The following is an 11,191-nucleotide window of genomic DNA, read 5'->3' on the forward strand; positions in this document are numbered from 1 at the left end:
CTTCTCGGGGGCCTCAGTTCCCTCCCCTGCAAAATGGGGATGAAGACTGGGAGCCCCCCAGGGGGCAACCTGATCACCTTGTCACCTCCCCAGTGCTTAGAACAGTGCTTTGCACTTAGTAAGCAGTTAATAAATGCCATTATTATTATTATTATTATTATCATTATCTTCTCTGTGCCTCAGTGACCTCATCTGTAAAATGGGGATGAAGACTGTGAGCCCTCGAGGGGATAACCTGATCACCTTGTAACCTCCCCAGCGCTTAGAACAGTGCTTTGCACATAGTAAGCGCTTAATAAATGCCATCATCATCATCATTATTATTATTATTATTAACTTCTCTGTGCCTCAATGACCTCATCTGCAAAATGGGGATGAAGACTGTGAGCCCCCCAGGGGGGCAACCTGATCACCTTGTAACCTCCTCAGTGCTTAGAACAGGGCTTTGCTCCTAGTAAGTGCTTCATAAATGCCATCATTATTATTATTATTATCTTCTCTGTGCCTCAGTGACCTCATCTGTAAAATGGGGATGAAGACTTTGAGCCCCCCAGGGGGCAACCTGATCACCTTGTCACCTCCCCAGCGCTTAGAACAGTGCTTTGCACATAGTAAGCGCTTAACAAATTCCATTATTGTTATTATTATTATTATTATTATTATTATTATTATTATTATTATTAATTATTCCCAGGCCTGTGCTCTATCCACTACACCGTGCTGCTTCCTAATAAGCTGACACATTTCGAGCCCACAGTGAGTTTACAGTCTACGCTTGGAAAAATGGGGTGGCAAGAGCCTGGGTTTAGGCGTCAGAGGCCCTGGATTCTACAACATTCCCGGCCACCTGTCTGCTGGGTGACCTTGGGTGAGTCACTTCACTTCTCTGTGCCTCAGTTCCTTCCTCTGCATAATGGAGATTCAATACCTGTTCTCCTACTTAGACTGTGAACCCCATGTGGGTCCTGGTGATCACGTAACTACCCCAGCGCTTAGTACAGTGCTTGGTTTAGCACTTAACAAAAACCAGGATTAGCATAAGAGCATTGAAGAAGCAGCGTAGCTCAGTGGAAAGAGCCCGGGCTTTGGAGTCGGAGGTCATGGGTTCGAATTCCGGCTCCGCCACTTGTCAGCTGGGTGACTTTGGGCTAGTCAATCCATCAATCAATCAATCAATCGTATTTATTGAGCGCTTACTATGTGCAGAGCACTGTACTAAGCGCTTGGGAAGTACAAATTGGCAACACATAGAGACAGTCCCCACCCAACAGTAGTCACTTCTCTGGGCCTCAGTTCCCTCATCTGTAAAATGGGGATGAAGACTGTGAGCCCCCTGTGGGACAACCTGATTTCCTTGTAATCTCCCCAGCACTTAGAACGGTGCTTTGCACATAGTAAGCGCTTAATAAATGCTATCCAAAAAAAAAAAAAAGTGGAGAGAGCACAGGACTGGGAGGTAGGAGACCTGGGTTCTAATTCCGGCTCTGCCACTTATCTGCTACGTGAGCTGGGGCAAGGTACTTCATTTCTCTGGGGCTCAGTTTCCTCATCTGTAAAATGGGGGTGCGAGACGTGCTGTCCCTCGAAGGGGCCGGGACCGTTTCTGATCTGACTGGATTGTATTATTACAGATGAAACGCTGGGTCGAAAGTCGGGGAAGCAGCGTGACGTCGTTGGATAGAGCAACTGGCCTGGGGGCCGGAAGGATCTGGGTTCTAATGCCGCCTTTGCCACGTGTCTGCTGTGCAGCTGGGCGAGTCGCTTCACTCCTCCGCGCCTCAGCGACCTCATCTGTAAAATGGGGATTGAGAGTGTGAGCCCCACGGGGGACAGGGACTGAGTCCAACCCCAGTCAACGCTTAATCGATCAATTAATCGTATTTATTGAGCGCTTACTGTGTGCAGAGCACTGTACTAAGCGCTTGGGAAGTACAAGTTGGCAACATAAACAGTCCCTACCCAACGGTGGGCTCACAGTCTAAAACAAATGCCATCATTACTATTTTCCTGTATCCATCCCAGCCCTTAAAGCAGCGTGGCTCAGTGGAAAGAGCCCGGGCTTTGGAGTCAGAGGGCATGGGTTCAAATTCTGGCTCCGCCAATTGTCGGCTGTGTGACTTTGAGCAAGTCACTTCCCTTCTCTGTGCCTCAGTTACCTCATCTGTAAAAATGGGGGTGAAGACCCTGAGCCCCCCGTGGGACAGCCTGATCACCTTGTAACCTCCCCAGTGCTTAGAACAGTGCTTGGCACATAGTAAGCGCTTAATAAATGCCATTATTATTATATCATTAGTATTATATGTATAGTATTATACACATAGTATTATATAGTATTATAATGCCATTATTATTATATCATTACGCACATAGTAAGTGCGTAACAAATAAAACAACTATTAATCAATCAATCAATCGTATTTATTGAGCGCTTACTGTGTGCAGAGCACTGTACTAAGCACTTGGGAAGTACAAGTTGGCAACATCTAGAGACAGTCCCTACCCAACAGTGGGCTCACAGTCTAAAAGGGGGAGACAGAGAACAGAACCAAACATACTGACAAAATAAAATAAATAGATTAGATATGTACAAGTAAAATAAATAAATAAATAATCTATTTATTTAAATAATCTAATCTAATCTATTTATTTTTATAAATAAATAGAGTAATAAATATGTACAAACATATATACAGGATATAAAAGGGGGAGACAGAGAACAAAACCAAACATACTAACAAAATAAAATAAATAGATTAGGTATGTACAAGTAAAATAAATAGAGTAATAAATATGTACAAACATATATACATATATACAGGGACTGTGTCCCACCTGATTAGCTTGTATCTGCCCTAGTGCTTAGAACAGTGCTTGACACATAGTAAGCGCTTAATAAATACCCTCCTTCCCTTCCCCACAGCACCTGTATATATGTATATATGTTTGTACATATTTATTACTCTATATCATCATCATCAATCGTATTTATTGAGCGCTTACTGTGTGCAGAGCACTGTACTAAGCGCTTGGGAAGTACAAATTGGCAACATCTAGAGACAGTCCCTACCCAACAGTGGGCTCACAGTCTAAAAGGGGGAGACAAAACCAAACATACTAACAAAATAAAATAAATAGAATAGGTATGTACAAGTAAAATAAATAAATAAATAGAGTAATAAATATGTACAAACATATATACAATATAATATATACAATATATATTTATATCATATAATATAATGTTATATGTGTATATATCATTATTATTATTATTATTAGTCAGCCAGTTGGGCACTAGGGGTATTTTACATGGGGTGCATGCTCACTGGCTTTGTCACTGTGTGTCTGTATGCATGTGCACACATGTTTTAAGTGTCACAGTCTTTTAGACTGTGAGCCCACTGTTGGGTAGGGACTGTCTCTATGTGTTGCCAATTTGTACTTCCCAAGCGCTTAGTACAGTGCTCTGCACATAGTAAGCGCTCAATAAATACGATTGATTGATTTTAAGGGCATGACAAAGCTAAGCCTCAGTCAATGCCAGTTACCAGCTGCTGAAATCAGTTGCCTTCCAGCGACCCACCTCAGCTCCACAATCAAAACGGTGAGCGGTTCTCACCATCACGAGAAGCAGGGTGGCCTAGTGGATAGAGCACAGGCTTGGGAATCAGAAGGACCTGGGTTCTAATCCCAGCTCCATCGCTTGTCTGCGGCGTGACCCTGGGCAAGTCACTTCACTTCTCTGGGCCTCAGTTCCCTCCTGTATAAAATGGAGATTGAGAGTGTGAGTCCCACGTGGGGCAGGGACTGTGTCCCACCTGATTAGCTTGTATCTGCCCTAATGCTTAGAACAGTGCTTGACACATAGTAAGTGCTTAATAAATACCCTCCTTCCCTTCCCCACAGCACCTGTATATATGTTTGTACATATTTATTACTCTATTTATTTATCTATTCATTATTACAGCAGTCGTCTCTGTAATTTTTCCAAGTGTGCTTGAGCATTTTAGCTCCGCGCTCTCGGTGAGGGAGGTGAGGCAGCGGGGTGTGGTGAGCGACAGGGGAAAAGATGACAAACAGGGAAGCGCTGTTTATTTTTATTTTTATATTTTTATATTTTTATATTTCATATATTTTATTTTATATATTATATTTATATTATATATAATTTTATATATGTATAATATAATTATACATGATATTATATAATATAAAATATGATAATATATTATATATTATATATATTTTATATTTTTATATTATATATTTTTATATTTTTTATATTTATTTTACTTGTACAAGACTATTCTATTTATTTTATTTTGTTAGTATGTTTGGTTTTGTTCTCTGTCTCCCCCTTTTAGACTGTGAGCCCACTGTTGGGTAGGGACCGCCTCTATGTGTTGCCAACTTGGACTTCCCAAGCGCTTAGTACAGTGCTCTGCACACAGTAAGCGCTCAATAACTACGATTGATTGATTGAGTGATTGATTATCATTCTTACCATTATCGTTGTTGTTAATGACTAAGCGCTGGGCATGACCTCACCATGGCGTAGTGGCTAGAGCACGGGCCTGGGAATCGGAAGGTCATGGGTTCTAATTCCTGCTCCGCCATTTGTCTGCTGTGTTTGACCTTGAGCGAGTCACTTCACTCCTCCATGCCTCAGTTACCTCATCTATAAAATGGGGAATAAGACTGTGAGCCTCATGCGGGACAGGGGCTCGTATCCAACCCAGCGCTTAGTACGGTGCCTGGCACTCGGAGAGCGCTTAACAAATCCCAAAATCGTTATTATTGCCGGTGGCGGATGGGGCGATGGGCTCCCCAATTTGAATGTGGAGATCAATCGATCAGTCAGTGGTATCGAGGGCCTACTTGGGAGAGTACAGTCCAACAGAGTGAGCAGACAACGTTCCCTGCCCGCGATGAGCTTCCATATTGTAGAAGGGGACGAGGCCGTCATTTTCCCTGGGCTGAAATGACTTCCCAGCCAGCTCCAGGGGAGCTTCCTTATTGCCGGGAGTTTTCACCGGCGGGCATCATCGCTCCGAGAAATAGGATTCGGAGAAGGGGACTGCCGGGTACTGACCCCCGCCATGAACAGTAGCCGCTTGTCTTGTCCAGACTGGAAGCGGGCAGTGGGCTGGAATGGGGAACCTGACCCCCCCGGGGGCGGGGGGGTGCCTGTGTCTCTGCCTTTTGTTACAAGGAATCTGCAAGGAACCAGAAAACGTCATCCCGAGGCATTTCCTGGAAAAACAGGCTTGGCTCTGTCCCTTCATGGAAATCGGATTGGGTGCCCGGTAGGAGAAGGGAGGCGGCGGTGACCGCAGGACTGTTTCGGAAACGCCTCTTCCGCGCGATGAGACGATCTGGGCTCCACGGTTCTGCCCATTCGGGCTCATGGACTGTAAGCTCCTTGTAACAGTGGCGTTTGTTAAGCGCTTACTATGTGCCAAGCACTGTTCTAAGCGCTGGGGTAGATACAAGGTAATCGGGTTGTCCCACGTGGGCGCTCACAGTCCTAATCCCCGTTTTACAGATGAGGGAACTTTGGCACAGAGAAGCGACTTGCCTAAGGTCACACAGCAGACAAGTGGCGGAGCCAGGATTCGAACCCACGACTCCCAAGCCTGTGCTCTTACCACTAAGTCACGCTGCTGCTCTAAAGCTCCTTGTGGGCAGGGAGCCCTTGTGTGTCTGCTAATTTTGTTGGATCGTCCTCTCCCAAGCACTCAGTCCGCTGCTCTGCACTCGGTAGGCATCCAGTACATAGAATCGATGGATTGGCCGCTGAGGTTCTGAGCCAGATTTTCAGCTTTCCTGTGCTGCTGACTCGACCCTCCACCTCCCTCCACCTCTGCAGGTCGCATCTCCTCCAAGAGGCCCTCCCCGATTCATCCCTCTTTTCCCTGACTCGCTTTCCCTTCCGCGTCGTCTCGGCGATTTGATCCGTGACCTTTGGGCATTTGCTATTCGCCCCAACACCACAGCACTTATGTACATATGTTAAAATTATATATTCTAAATAATTTGTATTAATGTCTGTCTCCCTCTAGACTCTAAGTTCTGCTAATTGTATTATAATGTACTCTCCCGAGCTCCTAGTCCAGTGCTCTGCACGTAGTAAGCGCTCAATAAATTGTCGATTGATTCGAGATTGCCCTGTGACACGGCTCACCCGTAGCCAGTGCGCACACACGTTCACATGACTCCACATGTTCAACTCGACATTTCTGGCTCAGTGGAAAGAGCCCGGGCTTGGGAGTCGGAGGTCATGGGTTCCAATCCCGGCTCCACCACTTGTCAGCTGTGTGACTTTGAGCACTTAACTTCTCTTTGCCTCAGTTACCTCATCTGTATAATGGGGATTAAGACTGTGAGCCCCACGTGGGACAACCTGATTACCTTGAATCGCTTTGAACGGTGCTTGGCACATAGTAGCGCTTAACAAATGTCATTATTATTATTATTATTTTGATTTATTTTAGTTTGTATTTTTTTGACAATTACTTTAAGATCTCCTTCAATTGATCTTATTGCCCAATCCAACGGCCCCTATTCCATACTAATTATCCAACCTCTCAGCTGTCTTCAACACTGTTGACCATCCCCTTCTCCTGGAAACAATATCCAACCTCAGCTTCTCTGATTCCATCCTCTCCTAGTTCTCCTCCTACCTTTGGCTGCTCATTCTCAGTCTCTTTCGCAGGCTCCTCCCCTGCCTCTCAGCCCCTAACTGTGGGGGTCCCTCAAGGCTCAACTCTGGGTCCCCTTTTATTCTTCACCTACACCCGCTCCCTTGGAGAACTCATTCACTCACAACTGCGTCTCCAGCCCTGCTCTCTCTCCCTCTGTAGTCTTGCATTTCTTCCAGCCTTCAAGACACCTCTACTTGGATGTCCTGCCATCACCTCCACCTCAAAATGTCTAATACAGAACTCCTCATCTTCCCTCCCAAGCCCTGTCCTCCACCTGACTTTCCTATCAGTGTAGATGGCACCACCATCTTTGCTGTCTCACAAGCCTGAGACCTTGGCGTTCTATTTGACTCCTCGCTCTCATTCAACCCGCATATTCAATCCATTACTAAATCCTGTCGCATTGACCTTCACAGCACTGCTAGAATCCATCCTTTCCATCCACACTGCTGCCAAGTTAATCCAAGCACTGATCCTATCCTGCCCTGATTACTGTATCGGCCTTCTTGCTGACCTCCCTGCCTCCTGTCTCTCCCCACTCCAGTCCATTCTTCATTCTGCTGCCCACATCATTTCTCTATGGCAATGCTCAGGATGTGTTTCCCCACTCCTCAAGATACTCCAGTGGTTCAGCATCCACCTCCGTATCAAACAAAAACTCCTCACCACGGGCTTTAAAGCAGTCAATCCCCTTGCCCCCTCCTACCTCACCTCACTACTCTTCTACTACAACCCAGCCTGCACACATGGCTCCTCTAATGCCAGCCTTCTCCCTGTGCCTCCATCTCATCTATCTCGCCACCGACCCCTCGCCCACATCCTGCCTCTGGCCTTGAATGCCCTCCCTCTTCAAATCCGGCAATTACTCTTATCTCCCTTTCAAAACCTTATTGAGGGCTCATCTCCTCCAAGAAGCCTTCCCTGACTAAGCCCCCTCCCTTTCCTCTTCTCCCACTCCGTTCTGCATCACCCTGTCTTGCTCCCTTTTTTTATCCCCCTCTCCCAGCCCCACAGCACTTATGTCCAGACCTATCATTTATTTAGTTATAATAATGTCTTCCCCTCTAGACTGTAAGCTCGTGGGCAGGGAATGTGTTGGTTTGTTCTTGTATTTTACTCTCCTAAGCACTTAGTACAGTGCTCCGCACACAGTAAGAAGAAGGAAGGAAAGGAAGGAGGGTAGGAAAGGGAGAGAAGGAAAGGGAAGGGAAGGGAAGGGAAGGGAAGGGAAGGGAAGGGAAGGAAGGCCCTGCTGAGAGCTCACCTCCTCCAGGAGGCCTTCCCAGACTGAGCCCCTTCCTTCCTCTCCCCCTCATCCCCCTCTCCATCCCCCCATCTTACCTCCCTCCCTTCCCCACAGCACCTGTATATATGTATATATGTTTGTACATATTTTTTAACTCTATTTATTTATTTATTTATTTATTATATTTGTACATATCTATTCTATTTATTTTATTTTGTTAGTATGTTTGGTTTTGTTCTCTGTCTCCCCCTTTTAGACTGTGAGCCCACTGTTGGGTAGGGACTGTCTCTATATGTTGCCAATTTGTACTTCCCAAGCGCTTAGTACAGTGCTCTGCACATAGTAAGCGCTCAATAAATACGATTGATGATGATGAAGGGAAGGAAGGAAGGAAGGAAGGAAGGAAGGAAGGAAGGAAGGAAGGAGGGAGGGAAGGAAAGGGAGGGAGGGAAGGAAAGCAAAGGAAAGAAAGGAAAGGAAGGAAGGGAGGAAGGAAGGAAGGAAGGAAGGAAGGAAGGAAGGAAGGAAGGAAGGATGGAAGGAAGGAAGGAAGGAAGGAAGGAAAGGAAGGAGGGAAGGAAAGGGAGGGAAGGAAAGGAAAGGAAAGGAAAGGAAGGGAAGGGAAGGGAAGGAAGGAAGGAAGGAAGGAAGGAAGGAAGGAAGGAAGGAAGGAAGGAAGGAAAGGAAGGAAGGAGGGAAGGAAAGGAAGGAGGGAAGGAAAGGGAGGGAGGAAAGGAAAGGAAAGGGAAGGAAAGGAAAGGAAGGGAAGGAAGGAAGGGAGGGAGGGAGGGAAGGAAGGAAGGAAGGAAGGAATTGAAACTGAGGTGAGTGATTGTCGCATATGAAGAGGGAGGGTGTGGGCGAGAGGTCAGTGGCAAGATAGATGAGATCAAGGTAAAGGGAGAAGGTTGGCTTTAGAAGAGCAAAGTGTCACACCTTTTGGGGTTCTCTCCTGTTGCCCTGGAAGCAGGACGCAGGACCCAAGGAGCCTCCTCCTTTACGCAGGGCTGGAGGGAGAACACTTCTCCTTCCCCTGCCCCCAGTCATGGTGGGGCGGGGGGGGGGGGGGGGGGGGAGAGTTGTGGCTGCTGAGAGAGAGAGGAGAGGGAGGAGGAGGAAGAGGAGGAGGAGCTGGTGGGGGGAAGGAACAGCCATGGTCACCCCACAGGTCAGCTGATTTTTCCAGGCCAAAATGGGTATTTCTAGCATGGCCGAAAAAGTCTCATCAGTCAGTCAGTCGTATTTATTGAGCATTTACTGTGTGCAGAGCACTGTACTAAGCACTTGAAAGAGTACACTATAACAATATAACGGACACATTCCCTGCCCACAGTGAGCTTACGGTCTGGGGGGAAGACAGACATGAATAGAAATAAAGAAATGGCAGCTATGGACATAAGTGCTGTGGGGCTGGGACTGTGCGGGGTGAATAAAGGGAGGAAGTCGGGGCGATGCAGAAGGGAGAGGGAGACCGGAAAGTTTCCCCTGCTTTTATTATGTTGAGCTCCCTGTGGGAACAGGACTGCCTCCACCCTGATTCTCTGTGCCCCAGGGCTTAGTGCAGCGCTTGGCTCCTAGTAAGCGCTTAATGAACACCACCAGGATTAAGACATGCCAGGTCTGGGCTTGGAACTGGCGTAGACAGAAGGGAATTGGATCGGACGGTCTCTATCCCACCTAGGTTTTGAAAGCAATAAATGACCATGGGGGTGATAACGGGGACCATGGTAGTTATTAATCAATCAATCAATCAATCGTATTTATTGAGCGCTTACTGTGTGCAGAGCACTGTACTAAGCGCTTGGGAAGTACAAGTTGGCAACATATCGAGACAGTCCCTACCCAACAGTGGGCTCACAGTCTAAAAGGCAGTTACTTTGGGCTAAGCGTTGGGGTAGACGCAAAATAATCCAATCAGACACAATCCCTGTCCCGCATGATGCTCACAATCTGGGAGGGAGGGAGAACGGATATTTTACAGATCGGGAAATGGAGGACCAGAGAGGTTAAGCTACTAGTCCGTGGTCACACAGCAAAGCAGGAACTAGGACCTAGCTCTTCCGTCTCCCCAACCTACGCTCTTCCCACTAGGCTGAGCGTCTCTTTCCTTCCTTCCACTACTGGCAATGATTTCAACTCAGTCTGCTGTTACAATCCTCTAGACTGTAAGCTGCTTGTGGGCAGGGAATGTGTCTGTTATATTGTTGTGTTGTGCTCTCCCAAGCATTTATTATAGTGCTGTACACAAAGTAAGTGCTCAAATACGATTGATTGATTGAACTCTACTGTACCGTACTCTCCTAAGCGCTCAGTCACCCTCTCAGGATCCCACCTGGAGAGCTTCCAGTCCTCTACCAGTCTCGGCTGTGGGAGGGAGAGTCAAGCAGAGGCCTATCATTCATTCATTCATTCATTCAATCGTATTTATTGAGCGCTTACTGTGTGCAGAGCACTGGACTAAGCGCTTGGGAAGTACAAGTTGGCAACATATAGAGACAGTCCCTACCCAACAGTGGGCTCACAGTCTAGAAGACTGTGACACTTTTCATCCAAGTCAATAGTTTGCACTTCTGTGGTATAGACCAAAAACTAAAATTTTAGTTATACGATTTTTCCTTCACTACCAACTATTTCTTCACCCCAAAAATCTGCATATTTCTTCATATTAGCAACACAATATTTTTGAAAAGCTATGATATTACAGATTTATAGACAAGGCCACTGTGCCTTATAAGATCTGCCTAGCTGTGTTATAAAGTTACATACTTTTTGCAGGCAGAAAGATTATCAATCAATCAATTGCATTTATTGAGCGCTTACTGTGTGCAGAGCACTGTACTAAGCGCTTGGGAAGTACAAGTTGGCAACATATAGAGACAGTCCCTACCCAACACTGGGCTCACAGTCTAGAAGACTGTGACACTTTTCATCCAAGTCAATAGTTTGCACTTCTGTGGCATAGACCAAAAACTAAAATTATAGTTATACTATTTTTCCTTCAGTACTGTTTCTTCACCCCAAAATTCTGCATATTTCTTCATATTAGCAACACAATATTTTTGAAAAGCTATGATATTACAGATTTATAGACAAGGCAACTGTGCCTTATAAGATCTGCATAGCTGTGTTATAAAGTTACATGCTTTTTGCAGGCAGAAAGATTATCAATCAATTGCTTTTATTGAGAGCTTACTGTGTGCAGAGCACTGTACTAAGCGCTTGGGAAGTACAAGTTGGCAAC

The sequence above is a fragment of the Tachyglossus aculeatus genome, chromosome 1 (genome assembly GCF_015852505.1).
Source record: "Tachyglossus aculeatus isolate mTacAcu1 chromosome 1, mTacAcu1.pri, whole genome shotgun sequence".
NCBI lineage: Eukaryota > Metazoa > Chordata > Mammalia > Monotremata > Tachyglossidae > Tachyglossus > Tachyglossus aculeatus.